Source organism: Heterodontus francisci, chromosome 11 (genome assembly GCF_036365525.1).
Source record: "Heterodontus francisci isolate sHetFra1 chromosome 11, sHetFra1.hap1, whole genome shotgun sequence".
Classification (NCBI taxonomy): Eukaryota; Metazoa; Chordata; class Chondrichthyes; order Heterodontiformes; family Heterodontidae; genus Heterodontus; species Heterodontus francisci.
Genome location: NC_090381.1, coordinates 91049725 through 91066756, shown reverse-complemented (window position 1 = coordinate 91066756; position 17032 = coordinate 91049725). Strand labels below are relative to the sequence as shown.

Here is a 17032-nt window from a genome sequence, read left to right as displayed (position 1 = left end):
ATGTTAATACACTTTTAGTTTTAATGCAATCAAATAAGATGAATTATTATATTCTATTGATAATTCAAAAGCAGATCTCAAAATAAGATCATTGCGCTTAGTTTCTCTAAAGTAAATTTACTGCTGATTTCCAGAAAGATGTAATGCAGAAGGACTACTACTTTGTTTGGTGTTACAATTCTACATGCATTTTGTCTGTGAATTGAAGTCCCTCCACACTCATAGTTTAAATATTCTACAGCTTTTTAAACCCTATCTCTTTTTTGAAATAATCCTGAGAGGACTTTATCTGGAATAATTTAAAATAATCTGTGTATGGGGTGTAACAAAATTGGCTTGGAAATTTACCTCAGTGTAGTCAGCACTCATTTTCAAATTGTTTGCTCAGTAACTTCTAACAATATGCATACTTTATGCTCTGTGTGAAATAATCCTGTAGTAATAATAATAGGAGAGAAGGCAACAATATTCCTCTGCGCCAGTGAGTAGATCCCAGGCTCCAAGAACTCGTGAAAGCACACTAGTTGGGGATTGTGCGCACTTAATCTGGGTTGTGCAATCTCTCTCTCATTTTATCTCTGCATTTGTTGTTCAAACCTAGTTCAAGTTATTGTAATAAGAGTTTCCTCTCCTGCTAGCTATGAGAGTTTAAGGAAAATTAGATTAGGCAGCCTTATTTCACTGTGTATACAAATCCACAGAAACACACAGTGCAACTGAGCACTAAGTGCCAGTTTTATGTAGCTAGGCCACAAAGATGCCCATAAAGGAAACTAAAATGGTGCACCAGTGCAGTAGGAGTGCTTTCCTAAGGTTGGGATAAGGTGTACTGTTGGGGCAGAGTAGGGAAAATTTTATTCTTGGACCCTGCTATGTATGACCTGTGAGCTCTTGACATTAACATTAGGTGCAAAATGGAAGCAAAGTACCCCATTCTCCATCACTAAATATATTTTGATGTGCACAGAGAAAAAAGCTTTGAAGAACACACCATTCTTCACTACAAGTGCACTGAAACTCCAGTCTCATATGGTTACAAGATTGAAGGACATAGTTACACTGTGTGCATAATGATAGGTTTGAAGAATAAAGAAGTTTTCTGATGAATTACTGCTGTGTAATGTGAGGTTATGCAATTCTTATTGTCTTGACCGTTACTGGGTTGTGTCTCGAGTTTATTCTATACACAGTCTTTGCATATTTATTAGGTACCTTAAAAGTTAATGTTTATAGTACTGGGTCATCCTGTGCATGTACTGTCATAATAAATAAATAAGCCTTTTAAATATAAAATATGTTGTTGGCACAGAAGCTGTATTGTGTGCAGGGAAGCAGAGTGTTGGTAATAAGCCAAGGAAGGCTATTGCCATCCCAGTGTAAGAAATGAGACAAGTTCGCTTCTTATAACACCCATTACTCATGGTGGCACTTAGGTTACAGTTGTACTGTACTACCTGTAGTTGTCGAATGTGAAGTGGAGCCAACAAGACGAGAACTGTACTGAAACTTATGATATATACTCTGTCTGCCAATATCAAACCTACAGGCAAACACAGAACTATACACCCTCAGCAGCTATTATTTAATGCTAGAGCACAGGCAGCAAGATCCACTCTCTCTAAATGTATGAGTCCATTTAGTTGTGTGTATCAGCCATCGTTCAGTGGTACCATTCTTGCCGCTGAGTGAGAAGGTTTTGCGTTCAATACCCACTCCAGAAACTTAAGCACAAATTCAAGGCTCATACTCTAGTGCAGTACTGAGGAAGTGTTGCACTGTCGGAGTGCCATCTTTCAGATGAGACATTAAACCAAGGCCTCATTTTCTCTCTGAGGTGGACGTAAAAGATCCCATGACATTATTCGAAGAGAACCAAAGGAGTCACCTCTGGTATCCTGGCTAATATTTATTGCTCAACCAACGTAACTAAAACACATTATCTGATCATTATGACGTTGCTGTTTGTGGGAGCTTGCTGTGTGCAAATTGGCTATGCGTTTCCTACATTACAACAGTTACTGCACTTCAAAAGTACTTCATTGGCTGTAAAGTACTTTGAAGCATCCTGAGGTCATGAAAGGTGTTTTATAAATTCAAGTCTTTCTTTTAAAGTGTCTAGGTGATTCAACAGATTGCCTGAACATGTCTTGAAACCTGTCTTCACATCAGACAGGTGTTATATTATCATCTGGAGGGGGATCTCACATTGGCTTTAGTGATATTGGGAATTTGATAAGGACCAGATTCCCAAGTTATACTACAACTTTTGCATCATGGGGCTGCTGAAACCACTTTGTGGCAAGTGCAGCATGCTGCGATCGGACTGCTACATTACTTACATCAGGGCCACAGAACATTACTTTCCATAGATCTAGCAAGCATAATTTCCAGGTGAGGTTTAAAAATAAAACAAGTTACTAGCTTGTCATTCATTCTGTCTTTCATTGTTTCTTAGTATTCTCTGCGGCATCTAATCCTTTGTATTCTGTTGAGGTTCACATTTATTCCAGTGACAAGTTCCTTCACTGTTCACACAATGCATTTTACAATTGGTATCCTTTGGATAAGGTTCAAGTGACTATTTTTTACCACAGAAAAGTTAATGTGGGTGAATTTGAAAAATATCCCATTTAACAAATATTGAGTAACTTTGGAAACATTTTTCTTGTACTGAGCTTAATGACACATGCGGAATTCATAATGTAAGTGTGCGAATTTAGGAGAAAGGACCTTAGAAAATATACACTTTAAGCAGCAGAATATAATGTTAGGTGTGAAAAAATGAGGGAGTAATTAAGTGGAATTGCTATAAATCTTCATTTGCACCAACACTGCTTTCAGGAAACAGAAAAGCCCTTAGACCTGGCTAGTAACCCTACTGTTAAAACTGATGTCCTCCCCATTAGGCCCTGTAAGCTCATTAGCAGGTGGCAATTTATCCTCTTTTATTTCTTCTCAATTATCCTATCATCCATTGTCTGGATCTGATTACCCTTTACAAGAGTCAAACATTATCTTGTAAATCATTTGCTTTAAGTCTAAGCTTGCCATTGCTATTGCCTCGGATTTGCTTAAGCAGCTAATAAATCAATTAGCATTAAACACGTAGCACTATCAATTTTATTACTTGGGGGGGGTGGGGGCGGGGGCGGGGGCGGTTGTTGGGGATGGGGTGGGGGGAAATACCTGAAAGCTTTCCTTGGCTAGTTTTGATTATCCTATTGTCTTTATAGGCAGTGACACAGATGGTTTCAAGGGACAGTAGAATTTAGGAAGGAAACATTATTTGGTTGTGAAAATCCTTATACATACTACTATATAACATGATCTATACTATCAATAAGGTTGTTTAATACCACGACAGTCCAAGTGAAGGGTAGAATTTGTGAAATGGATTTCTGCAGTTTATCAGAATAGATGATTAGAAATAGTTCAATAGCTGGTAGTGATATAAACCGCAAACTGGAATCAAACATCTACAACAACTTACATTTATATAGCATCTTTAAAGTAATAAAATGTCCAAAGCACTTCACATTTAAACCAAACAACATAAGGAGTTATTAGTACAAGTGACCAAAAGCTTAGTCAAAGAGGGAGGTTTAAGGAGCGCCTTAAAGGAGAAGAGAGACATAGAGAGGTGGAAAGGTTTGGGGAGAGAATTCCAGAATTTAGCAGAAGGCATAACTGTCAATCACTAGCACTGAGAGAATTAGAAGAGTGAATTAGTAAAAATTGTACATACTAAAATAAATAATTATACAACTCATTCTTTGCAGGTTTATGGCAATGGAGTTGCCTTGGCAACAGTTGCCTCTTTATTGCAGGGTGGTCTTTATCCTTTGGGATTGAGACAAACTGGTGAAACAGTTGCTAAATATACAAGGACTAAAACAGGGGGATGCTGACAACTATTTGTTAGTGAACAAGTGATGAGCACATTGATTTTATATCACACATGTGGCCTGGGTTCTATGAAAGCAAAATACATATTTTCAGAATCTAGATATCTTACATCCATTTTAATAATTATATTTTAAAAGTGTGGTATAAATAGAAGATGTCATGACTTTTTCAATGAGATATGATAAATACCTCCAGTCATTAGTCCTGACTCTAACTCACTTGTGTATCTATATATCATATCTAGCTACTAGCTGTGACACATTTGGTTATGAATAGTACTTAAAATATCAAAAGAAATATCATTTTGCATTGGATTGATGCCATGATAGTTCTGGGAGCATTAATCCTCTTTATTATTCTAGCTGGAACAAAGATTTTGGCTAAACAAATAGACAATTCAGTCCCCCCCAGTGGCTCAGTAAATTTATACATGAGTTGGTGATCCATACAGATTAGGAAAGAACCATCATCAGTGTTGAGTTTTCTGATCTGAGCTGCATGGCAGTAAGGAGACTACAATTCGCTTTATCACCCTTCTTATCTCTATAACCCTCTCTAACAACCCTCCAAGATCTCATCACTCCTCCAATTCTTGCCTCTCGCGCACCCCTATTTTCATTGCTCCACCATTGGCAATCATGCCATCAGCTGCCTAGGCCCTAAGCTTTGGAATTTCCTCCCTAAAACTCTCTGCCTCTCTCTTCTCCTTTTGGATATTCCTTAAAACCTATCTCTTTGACCAATCTTTTGGTCACCTGTCTTAATATCTTCTTATGTTAGCACCTTGGGACATTTTATGACATTAGAGGCGCTATATAAATGCAAGTTGTTATTTTTGTGGGTTAGGGAAAGGAAAGCCAGTCCAATTTCTCACTCCTGTAACCAGCTAAAAGTGGGCATTGAATAAGAGTAATGTAGAGCTTCTCTGTGGTGGCCCCAATGGCTGATTAGTCTGCTGATACTCACTGCCAAGGCTGAAATGTGAATAGTGCCAATTTGGGCAAGGTACTGGAGGTGGCATCTATGGGACCATAGCTCAGCAGGGATCAATACCTTCAGGAGAAAAGAGGTAACAAAAAAAATTAGTCAGGAAAGAAATATCAGTACATAAATAAACAACTAACCCTTCTGAATTTGGGGCTCCTTTTTCAACATCGCTTTAGTCCTGAATGACCCAAATACCTTGCCAGGATATTTTATGCTTGAATTGAGATTGCATTAGAAATATGATTTTAATTAATTCAGATAAAATAGAAAATTGGCAGATCTCTTTCCCTCTGTCCATTTAATCATTTAATCAGTGAAAACAAAAGCAGACAAAGTACAGCAGTAGATGAATGATTCTACTTCTAAAATACACTACAACCTCAAGAAAAAAGATGGTCATAAAGTCAAGAACAACCTTTGGTGCCTGAGTGTTAAATCCAAGTAGTTGGGGAACACTTTATACTTGGATTGGAAATTTACTTCAATCAAAAAGAGGAAATGGTTTGCTCCATTGTAATTTTGGACAATGTAAGTGAATGGCAGATTGCTTGGTCCAATTCAATTCTATGCTTGGAAGAGGTATGCATTTTCTTTGTCTTCGTGCATATTTAGCAGAATAACAGGGTGCAGCCAAGCACAACTGTAACAAGGACAACATCTCAGGAGTTTACCCCATTAGGTGCTGTGAGCACAGAGAAACTTGAAAGAATTTTATGTAGGTACCAGTGTGGAAGTCTGATTTCCAAAAATGTAATGCATGCTGGAGCAAACAACCCAGCATCAGCTACTGATTGTTCGCTGTCCCGGAACATTTAACTGCAATGGCCAGAGTTCCATTTCTTAAAAATAAAGCATTTGGGAAATTTTCACAGGCAGGAGAGATGGTTTATCTGGAATCAACTGTCAAGTCCAACAATAGCTTGAAGGGTTGATGTGACCTTTTCTTTATCAATTGATCTGTACTCTACAGAGCACACTGTGAACCATGATTACCATGCCATGTGGCAAAGTACTTTGGATGGGTGTAGTTATTAAAGCAGCATTTAAATGAATGAAAATGAGCCACTGGGCAGGTTTGTCATAAATGATGGGGTGGCAATAATGTAACGGATTTGCCCAGTCGAGAGTTGATTTTGAAGCCGCTTTAATTTTTCTTGCTGTTTTAAAAAGATTTTATTTACATAAAAATTACAAACATCTTGCACTCATCAGGACAATTCACAAGAATACCAATGTAAGGGAAGCAAAAGACTGATAACATGTCCCTTCCGCTGTTCGCAACGGCAAGGCACAGGCCGTACCCAACCAGCCAGTGCTTGCAAAACTCAAAACACAGTGTCCAACATTAGATGTGACTCCACGATTGGACAACATTTGCTAAATAATCTTCAGTGTGCTAAGAACTACGCTGACAACCAATTTAAGATTGTCAGTCGGGCTCGCAGTGTGGTGCATTTGTGCGTACTGGAAGCTACATATATTAATACATGGGGCCCTGTTCTTTGCAGACAGAAAGAACATGTACACACATTATGCCTGTTTCAGCTAAACAAAATAAGTGACAGCCATTCATTCTTCAGGGTAATGCTTTTACCAGAATCAAGCTGCCTGGTTTAAATTTCAAACAAAGCTTGGCAGCTAACTGTCAGTCACCATAAATTGGTGCATTCTCCATGGAAACGTCTCGACCAGAGTCTACTAACCAACCAATCAGCACTCTCTTCTCATGCAGTATAAATTTGTTGCTTCCCTTGCATTGGAATTCTTCTAAATTGTCCTGATGAGTGCTAAATGAAAAGCTTCGACAAAGTGTCTCTGTTTTCAGCCGTACTGAAGTTCTGTATTACCAAACGACTATTTAATTACAAATTGGTTATGTGAACAAATTATTTCATGTATGCACATGTATTGTCACGTATAACTTCTAACAGCTATATGATGAAATATGTGCCTTGTACTGGGACTAACATTTGGTGGGTGTGAGGGTCTGTTAAGAAGTAAACTTTGGTTTCTACCTCTTTCCTCTCCGAATCTGTTTAGTCCATGTGCCATACCTTGACTGAAAGCTTTGGTAAGCAAACAGCTCAAAAGTCTCTGCAAATGGGAAGCTCAAACCAGTCATTAGATGTATGTGAGCAGAATTTAAGTTGCCTTACCCTCTGATTGTAACCTTCCTCCTTTCCAGTAACCTTGGTGACCACCTTCCCTTGGTGGTGCATTGGAGATTGTAAAGTTGCTCTGGGGCATTAACACTCTTTGGTGCTTTACAACCCTCACAGCATCAAAAAAGCCTGAGGTGGAGAAGCAAGAATCCATGTAACAATGTAACAAATTTACCATAATCTGCAAAAGTAATGATTTGGACATTTTATTAAATGGAAAATAAAAAGTAATAGCATTTACATATATGTGTTTGATTTGGTTGTTCTACAATTAGTACAAATATGAGGTTGGCTCGAATTGACAGGGTAGATGTCAGAATAATACTTTAGGAAGTGGGAAGGACAATTGGCTGCTCTTTCTTCTAACTGCAAGGTAAACTCTCAAATAAAGAGATGAGAAAGTGTTTTCCCTGTTTATAGGATACTTAATGATAATGAACTGCCATTTTCACCCACAGCTATGCAAAACAGGCCAGACACTCCATATATGTTATTGATTCTGGCTTAACCCCAATTTAGCGAAGGCCTACTATACTTTTTGCTAATCAGAATTTACTGAACAAATTTTCAAAAAGATGTCCTGAATGTCAGACCATATTTCATTACCAGAGACTGTGACATAAGCCAAAACAGACTGACTACTGATGTCTTTGTGGCCAGCATCCCAGACGAGGACAGATCTTTCCCTGTGGGGTTCTTCTCCTGCAGTTTTCATCCTCTGATTCAACAACATATATCTTTATCAACTGGCTGTTGTCAGACAGCATTAGATAATTAATAGCCCATTTGTCAGACCTGCACAAAACATGTTAAAATTCCCAAAACACAATCAGGATAAATATAGCTGCCTTCCCTCTGAAGGCTTTTGTTCTGTCACACAGCCATCGCAGGCAGAAATTTACTAATAAACGAGACTGATTATTAATCACAACTACTGTTAATTAACTTACTGCAAGGATCTAGAGCTGTGTGTTTCTTTGCATTTTAACAAACTACAAGGAGAGAGTCAATCAGTTTGCACAGAATTGACCCTTTCTTAACCAAAAGAGATTTGTACAGGCATCAGGAAAACTATACGAGTGAAGGTGAGAGACATGGGAGGTAGAGAAAGAAGATTAAGGGCAAAATGGGATAGTGAGGGGAAAGAAGCTGTTTTTATTTTAGAACTCTCATCACTTCTTATTGAAATGACAAAACACTGCAAATAGCAGCAAATACAATAAAGCTAATGCTAGAGTCAGTCTTGAAACCACGATTTGCCAAATTTTTTCCTCTCTGCCTCAGCTGCATAAATCCCATCAATTCTGAAATACATTGCTCCTAGCCAACCAAACATATCCATGCATGTAACTTGCAATATAGTTTCATGAATAACTTCTATCTACTTATTGGCATTCTGGGCTCAGAGTGCTCCAATTCTGAGTTACAATACCAATTCCTGCCATTCTCTATTTCTGGCGCTAGTCTTAGTCTCAACCTCAACCTGTGTTCGATGTCCTGCTCCGAGCCCCTGGACCCAGCCAGAGGAATTCTTAACCTGAACTCAATCTCTAAAGATATCACTAATCCAAATTCATAATTTTATGCAATTCCATGAATTGGCAAATAAAGTGGATCAGGGCTATATGACATAGAGAGGTAATAATTCATCTTGGCCAGTAGTGCAAAATGCTCATAAGCAAATTGGTAGCTCATTTCACATGCCACTCAATTTTCTTTTCTAGTGACTTCTACGGTAAAAGGAACTAGGGTAGGATGTAAAGCAGTCTGTCCATTTGCCCACTCCAAAGATGATTTTATACCCCAGAGTGTTATATGGTATTTCTATGAACTTTGGAACTGGCCAGAAGAACTGTAGATGGTCTTTTCTGCTTCTATGCATTTCCATGTCCCCTTTTACCCAGAAAAAAGTATGAACCTGATCTTTCCAGTAAAGCTAAATATTATTTACTGCATAAGCAGCACACATCTGTAAGGCAGGTGTTCACAACATTAAGTCCTTTTGTTTCACTAGCTCAACTTGCCCATCAGTTTCATTAGTGCCACTCCTGTATTAACCAGTGGAATTAGACAACAGGTAAACCTCTGATTCAAGTCCCAATCCAGAAACTTGAGCATCTAATCTAAGTGTCACTGCAGTACTGAGGGAGTGCTGCACTGTCAGAGGTGCCCTGTTTCGATCAGCCTGCAACTGCCTTCTCAGGTGAGTGTAAGATTTCATAGCACTTTCCAAAGAAGAGCAGGAGAATTCTCTTGGTGTCCTGGCCAACATTTATCTTTCAACCAACACCACCAAAATCAGATTATCAGGGCATTTACCTAATTTCTGTTCGTGGGACGTTGCTGTGTGCAAAATAGCTGCCACATTTCCTACATTGCAACATTCCTTCATTGACTGTAAAGTGCATTAGGATGGTCTGATGTCATGAACGGTGCTGTAAGAACACAAATCTTTTTTTAGATCAGGGACTCATCAGCATTGCCATAATTTTCACAGGATTCATCTGTCGGTTTTACATGTACATTGAAAGTGGTTTTCCCAAATAACGGGAGTAAGTTTTCAACTTTACTGCCTGTTCAGTTAAGCATCACCCGAGCAGAGCACAGAAAGGAACATGTGTCAGTGAGGATTGCACACACCTTACAGAATAACTGAACTTTCCATCCATTCAATTAAAGGGAAGAAGATTCGGCCTGGTGCTGCTTTAAATGAACCCTGTAAAAAGAATCCATGGAAACACTGGCAAGGATCTAATTTACCTGTAAATCACTGCTTTTTCTCCTCAGTTGTTTAGTTGAAGTGTTGAGCATGTGAGATTATTACCAGGTGATTCTGTCATAAATATTTTTATGGTTTAACTCTGGACATTTAGTTGTAATCTGAAAGGGTCCCGAGAATATTCACAGCTGATGGAATAGATTGCATCTTTTCTTGATAATGTCAAACGATAGGGACATCCATGGTATACACAGAGAATATCAGGAAGTAAAGAAACAGCAAGTGTGTAATCTAATCAAGGTGTTCAGAATTAATTTTGTTCTTTGTATATTAGCTGGCAAAACAATAAGTTGTAGATGGGAACAACTGTGGTGAGGATAGATGTATCACAAGTTTGAACTTAGAGGTTGCAGGGATGACGGAATAACTTTGAGAAATTGTACCAAGTGGCTCACATGCAAATCAGCACAACTCCCACAAGTCACCTCCTGTGACCAGTGACCAGCAGTGTTGAATTCAATGGCATGTATCCTCTAATCAACCCTGGTTGCACCTATTGTCATGAAACTTCGACAGTTTATTGAGGAACATAGGAAAATGAGTAGCCTATTCAGCCCTTAAACCTGTTTCCCCAAACAATGAGATCATAACTGATCTGTATCCTAACTCCATCCACCCACTTTGGCTCCCTATCTCTTAATAACCTTGACTAGCAGAAATCTAAATCTCAAATTTAAATGTATTAATTGAGCTAGCATCCACTATTTTTTGTGGGAGAGAGTTATACACTTCTACCACCCTTTGGAGGGGATTTTATGTAGGTGATGGGGGTCTCAGCCACCAGCTGAAGAGCTGGCAAGAGCTCCATACCGCCTCTTTGTGAGAAGGTCTGCTGCATTATGTGCCAATCAGGCACTTAAGTGGAGAGCGACAAGACTTTCCCAAGATTAAGGACCCCGGGGACGGAAGTACCCCCTACTGAGAGCTGCTGGCCAATCAGAGGGCAGCAGCTCTTTTACTGAGCAGCACCACTGGGGAGGCAGTGGCTGCTACTGGTAATGCACCCACCCACAGCCCACGGTCATGGTGGGAGGGGATTTGTGGGTGAGGGAGTTGTAGAGGGATCGGCAGCAAGGGCAGCGGGGTGGCTCTCAGCAGGCCCCCCCCCCCTTTCCGATGCTGGATTCCTCTAACAGGCACTAAAGGGCTTTGAATGAGGGTACCCACGCCCACCCCCACAACTCCGGGAGACGGCAAGCAAACTGCACAGTTTTCCTTGTCGTGCTCCCCGTGTGGTGACAGGCTCGCCTGCCACTGGGCTAATACTAGCGGGATGATTGCTTTAATTGGGCATTAATTGTCCATTTAAGGGCCACAATTGGCAATGGGGCTGGAAAGCTATCCATGGGCCTTTCCGCCACAGACTTAATTGGGGTGGAGGCGGGAAGGTGGAAGGGTCGTGCCTTGGGGAAGAGCATAAAATCCCCCCCTTTTAGTGAAGAAATGTTTCCTAACTCATAATTAATTTAGGGAACAATTGGTGTTTGGGGAGCAGACATGGGAATAATCCAACTGGTGAATTCATATGGTTTACATATAGAACAATAAACAGCTATGAGCTGTAGTTCAATTGAGGAGTTTAGTGTCATTAACAATAATGCTTCAATGGGCGTCAGAGAGTTTCTAATTTAATGAGTTTAAATGATTTTATATAGTGCATAGTTCAGTGTTTTCTCATAAGTAATTGGGGTAGAATTCTGTCATAGACTGGCTGTATATGGTCTGTGGAAGGAGCCAAAGCAATGGGTTAAATAGGCTTTTCTTGATCCTTACTTTTTTATATTCTTATCTCCACACCAAGGAGCCAATGCCAAATTGCAGAGTTGTGATTAGTTGCATGACCAGGGCAAGCCTTGGCCACCTTCAATTACACATCGATGGCGCCTGCTCGATTTTCCCTTGTAAGAAAAGGCAGCTAGCTGACGGTTGCTCTGCCTGAGATCCTCTAAGGCCTCCTGGACAAAATAACTGATTCCCTCTCAGTAAGGTTTGGGGCTTTTCAGAATACCTGAAAGTGACTCATGCAAGTTCTCAACTGGTGTGAGTTCTGCTGTGGCCCTTCAAGGGTGTAAAGGGCAGAATTCCAAGACCTGGCACTTTGATGTATGGGAGGGGAGGGTGGGCAGGGGTGAGACAGACTGAAGATCCACCCTGCGGACTGCCCTATTAGAATTTAAAGGGCCACTCTGAACAAGGAGACTTGGCATAACCAGATTTTTTTGACCTAAATTTCAGGCCCCCTTGGATGGAAATCAGCTTTCAACCCTCTCCAGCCCTGGGAATTCCAAGGCTTCTTGTTTCAAACTGTCATACATACAATAATGGAGACCTGGGAGTCTGATGACACATAAAGGGTCTGATAGATAAAGGGCCTTGATTAATAGTTTTTAATGTAAATCAAGGCTTCAGACTGTATCTAAAGTAAAAGACATCTGGGAGTGATTACAAAGTTGTGATTCAATTTATTTGGGGGACGGGTAGGTCAATTGCTTTACACTAAAAAAATTATGGATATTTAGGAGTTGAAGAACTGTTTCAAACTGCAAAAATTACGTTGTTGCGTCCACCCCAAAATCCTTGCTGAACACGTGGCTGAAGTTCAATTTTCTTTTCCCTGAAGACTTACCTCCAGCTCTGTGTCTGATAAGAAAAATTAGGTTCATCCCTGAAAAACACCTCACTGAGTGGCCAATGAGAAGAACTTTCAGGAGCAACTTCTGCTGATATTGTTAAAAATGGAAAATTGAGTGAGGATCTGTAGCTCTGCTGCTCGTCCTCTTTATCACTGGAGTTAGAAAATGTGAGAAAAACAGGATCTATTGGTAGTACAACCTTCAGTTAAAAAAAAATCCAACAGTTACCTTCCTCTTTGAGTGATACACATGAGACCATCTTCTCCATAAGGAATGATGTGTTAATGAGATCAAATCTTTTGAAATCCCACACTTTAAAGCTGCCTATTCTTGCCATTTCATTAGTGGCCCATCACTTACAGGGGAAAACGAGCACTCTCATTATCACCACAACAATATTTGTATTTATACAGCATTCAGCACACTGAACATCTCCCCACATTTAACAGGAAGGAGAGTGGCTTTTAAGCAGGTGCAGAGGTTCAGGATTAACACAGGCACAGTTGAAATTTGGAGACTTTTTAAGCCAAGCAGAGAGGCAGCATGAAAATGTGATGTTAGAAGAAAATTCCAGGGTGGAGGTGTGTAATAGTTGAAAGGTTAACCTCTGATGGCGGAGTAATAGGGACAAACAGAAGTTCTGACGCAGAGGGGTAAACTTTCATCTGGGCTCTCTTCTGGCCCAGACTCAGTGCTTAAGGTTCAACACAAGTGCAATCCAAGAGGCCTTCGAATCAGCAGGAATTCTTTCTTGGACTTGATCTGCATATTTGGGGTGAGCTTTCACAGGCAGCTCGCCCAATTAAAAAAATTTGTTTCAGTCACTTGCCTCATTGGCAGCAACCTTCAGGTAAGTTCCAGGAGCAGGATTAGAGCAAGCAACATGTCAGGCCAATCACGAGGACCGAAGAGTCGGGAAGAGCACTCTTGCTCCTCCAGGCTCCACAGAAAGGTGGATTTTAAAAAAATATATACCGACTCTTAGTTGCTGGGATTGCCGAAGAATCCTGCAGGCATGCCCCATTCCTATGTAGAGGGACATTCAGCAGTCCTTAAGCCCCTCATTAACTTATTCAGGCAGCCTAATGCCTGCTTTAGGTGGTTGCCCTGGACATTTAAGTTATGAACCCAATGAATTAAGCCTAATGCTTGCGCAGATTGGGAGCAGGCCTTCTCGGTGCTAAATTGAGAGGCTTTGCACCCATTGTTCAGGCAAAAATCAGGCACAGCACACACTAAGTTCCATCCCACAGAAACAATGGGTGCAGGATGGAAATATGACTTAAACTTCCCAAACGGGGTGGGTGAGGCTGTGGACGGATTTGGAGGACTAGCATCTTACAATGGTTTCACAGCCACTGGGAATGAGGTAAGGATGAGAACAATGGTGTGCGGGAGTTTGTGTAGGAGGAGTCTTAAACTCCTTTATTGCTTCAGCTATTGCCAAGAGAAAAAGCCAGACCTTGATATCTGGTCCTGTGTTATGTCATGAGGCAGAGTGGCACAAGGTTTATAACCATTTTACAAATGGATGATGTTTCTGCATTCCACCATATTTGATTTAAAAAAATTAAAGTCCCTTGTAGTCTACAAACCCAATGCTGTAAAAAAAATACAAATAGATCTGTGCAAGAACAATTTGTGAAAAAATGCCCTCTAATTGATTTGAGAAGTCGCAATCCTTTTCAAAAACCATGCCCTTTATCACATTAGTCTGGTTATAAGATTCAGAGAATCTGCTTTGGCGTAAATCTTGTCAATGAATCAAAGGAAATGAAACCTTTATGCGTTATTTTTATTTTCTTTTATTGACTTACTGCTTTTTGAATATTTCATTTCACTATATTTATTCATAATATATTGCATGCAGTCAACTTTTTAAAAATGTATTTCATATGACTAACCTTTGAAGAATCTACTAGAATACAGTGCAATTTCTATTTAATTATATTCCTGCGTCAAATGGTTTGTTCGGAGTTGGATCCCAATTAAGATGCAACTTATATGGACTGGCTAATTAATTAGTTTTCTCTCATATTTTATTTTTATTTTATTTATTTATTTTTCAACTAGGGGATGTAGGTGTCACTGGCAAGGTTGGCAGTTATTGCCCATCCCCAGTTGCCCTTGTGAAGATGGTGGTAGGCTTTCTTCTTGAACCATTGCAGTTCATCCAGCTGTTAGCTAGGGAGTTCCAGGATTTTGATCCAGTATCCATGGAGAAATAACGATATATGTCCAAGATATGATGTGATCTGGAGGTGAACTTTGAGGAGATGGTGTTCCCATGAATCCGCTGCACTGATCCTTCCGGATGGTGCAGGTTGCAGGTTTGGGAGGCATGGCCGAAGAAGACTCGGTGAGTTGCTGCACTGCAGTACACATTGTAGTCACAGTACGCCAGTGGTGGGGACGGTGGTTGTTTAGGCCAGTGGGTGAAGTGCCAATCAAACGTGGACTGTCCTGGATGATATAGAGCTTTTTGACTGTTGTTACAGCTGTGCTCATCCAGGCAAGTGGAGAGTATTCCATCACACTTCTGACTTGTGCCTTGTAGATGTTGAGATGTTTTGGAAAGGCAGAAAGTCCAGCCATTGAATGGAAAGGAAAATCCAGTGGGGAATGGGTGGCTGATCTGCTATCTCCCATTTAGCTCGCCACCCCTGGAGTTGAATTTCATCCCATTAATTTCTTGCTTGGGTACAAAGACCAATTGATGTCAGATGCCACCCAACATCTTGCCCTAGTGGGCATTATTCATGTCTGAGTCTTGATAGTGAGTGTCAGTGGACTACATCAAAGGAATGTTGCAGGCCAATCCTGTTAATCAGGCTTTTAGCCTTCACCAGTCCAAGGAATTTCAGGGCCATCATTTTCTACAGACTATTTGATCATCTGTGTCCATACTAAAGCTTAAATCCCCTTCTTAGCTAAATATTTAGTCATCTTTTTAACTGAGTTAATTAATGGAGCATTAGCTGCTTTTGATGGTAACATATGGGAAAAATACCCTTCTAATTTTTAGTGCCACTTGAGGCTGGGCAATTTGTACTTGTGCCCTCTCATTCACTAATTAGGGTTTACATTAAATTCTTTGCTTACATCCAGATTATCCATTCTATTCAGCATTTTACAGATCTCATTGATATATTCTCTCTCAAACTTCTTTCAAAAAATGTTACAATCCTTTTTGCAAAATGGACATATTCCTCATCAGAAACAATCCAATTGGATTGTTCTGAGATTTGCATTCACTCATGTCTAAAAGCTATATTGAATACCTTTGAGGAGTTTATATTTTCTGTAAAATTTGTTTGTTATTGATAAAAATCCCTTTGGATTCTGCATAATAATGAATGCCAAATTCTATGAATTACTCCAGCAAAGATTGATTTCAGTCAGTTATTTAAAATATTCATAAACTACAGTAGTTGAGCATTATAGAAGATAATTTGCTTCATGCTTGCCCAGGCTCGAGGCATGGGAGATTTTAACATGTCTATCAGCCCTAACCAAAATCTGTCTCTGTTCATAAGTGAGTTCTCCTGACACCAGCAACACCAAGTGTGATCTCTTTCTTTTCAGTCTGGTTACCTAACACTTCTACAGTAAGCTCATCGCTAACCATAAAGTCTCATGTTCTGGGATCCTTTGTTGCATGTTTGGCTGAATTCACTCAACAGTAGTCAAGTTTGCAAATATGTGAAGATCAATTTGTCACCTTACATCACATCATGCTGAGGAGGAGGAAGTTTGTCATTTCTATCCAAGCTACAGAAAACATTACTGCCATGTGTGCTGGGTTCAAATCCAACAGATGTTTGTTCCCATTACAGTAACTGTGGGGGGAATTTTATGGTCTCCCTCATGGCGACTTTGAAGGTGGGGAGAGCATATAATCGGGTGAGATGGTGGCAAGGGCGGGATCCTGCCACCTTCCCGCCTCCACCCAAATTAATTTAGTGGCGGAAAGGCCTGTGGACGGCTTTCCTGACTGCCCTTAATTGAGACCCTTAAGTGGGCAATTAATGCCCAATTAAAGACCTCATCCCACCCTTGCTGGTATTAGCCGAGCGGCGGGTGGGCCTGTCACCACACGGGGAGCAGGCCAAGCAAACCCATGCAGGTTGCTTGCTAGCTCTGAGTTGGGCGGGGGGAGCTCCCTTGTTAAAAGGCTCTTAGTGCCTGTTTGAGAGACCCGACATCGGGAAGGAGGGCACCGCTGAGAGCCACCCCTCTGCCTTTGCTGCCGACCCCCCCCCCTACACCCTCCCTCCCCAGCGACCCCAACCCTGTGAAACCCCTGCTGCCCTGACTCACCTGTGGCCTGGGTCCAAAGCCTCCAGTGAATCCATTACCAGCAGCAGCCACTGCCTTCGCAGTGGTTCTGCTCAGTTAAAGAGCTGCTGGCCTCTGATTGGCCGACAGCTTTCAGCAGGCGGGACTTCCATCACCGGGGTCCTTAATCACAGGGAAGGCCCGCCACTGTCCACCTAAGTGCCTAATTGGCATGTAATGCAGCGGGCCTTCCCCAGAGGAGCGATGCGGGGCTCTCGTTGATGCTT

At 40.7% G+C, this 17032-nt stretch overlaps 1 protein-coding gene and 1 long non-coding RNA gene across 5 annotated transcripts in view; one reads left to right on the top strand and one right to left on the bottom strand.

The window, feature by feature from the left end:
• mecom (MDS1 and EVI1 complex locus) overlaps positions 1-17032 on the top strand; it is an 815679-nt gene that overhangs the window by 268817 nt on the left and 529830 nt on the right. The window lies entirely within an intron of this gene.
• On the bottom strand, positions 3770-16875 carry LOC137374923 (uncharacterized). The gene is made up of 3 exons (XR_010975920.1): positions 16788-16875; positions 7050-7184; positions 3770-4959 (listed from the first exon to the last, which is right to left on the bottom strand). It is a non-coding gene; the product is annotated as an uncharacterized lncRNA (long non-coding RNA).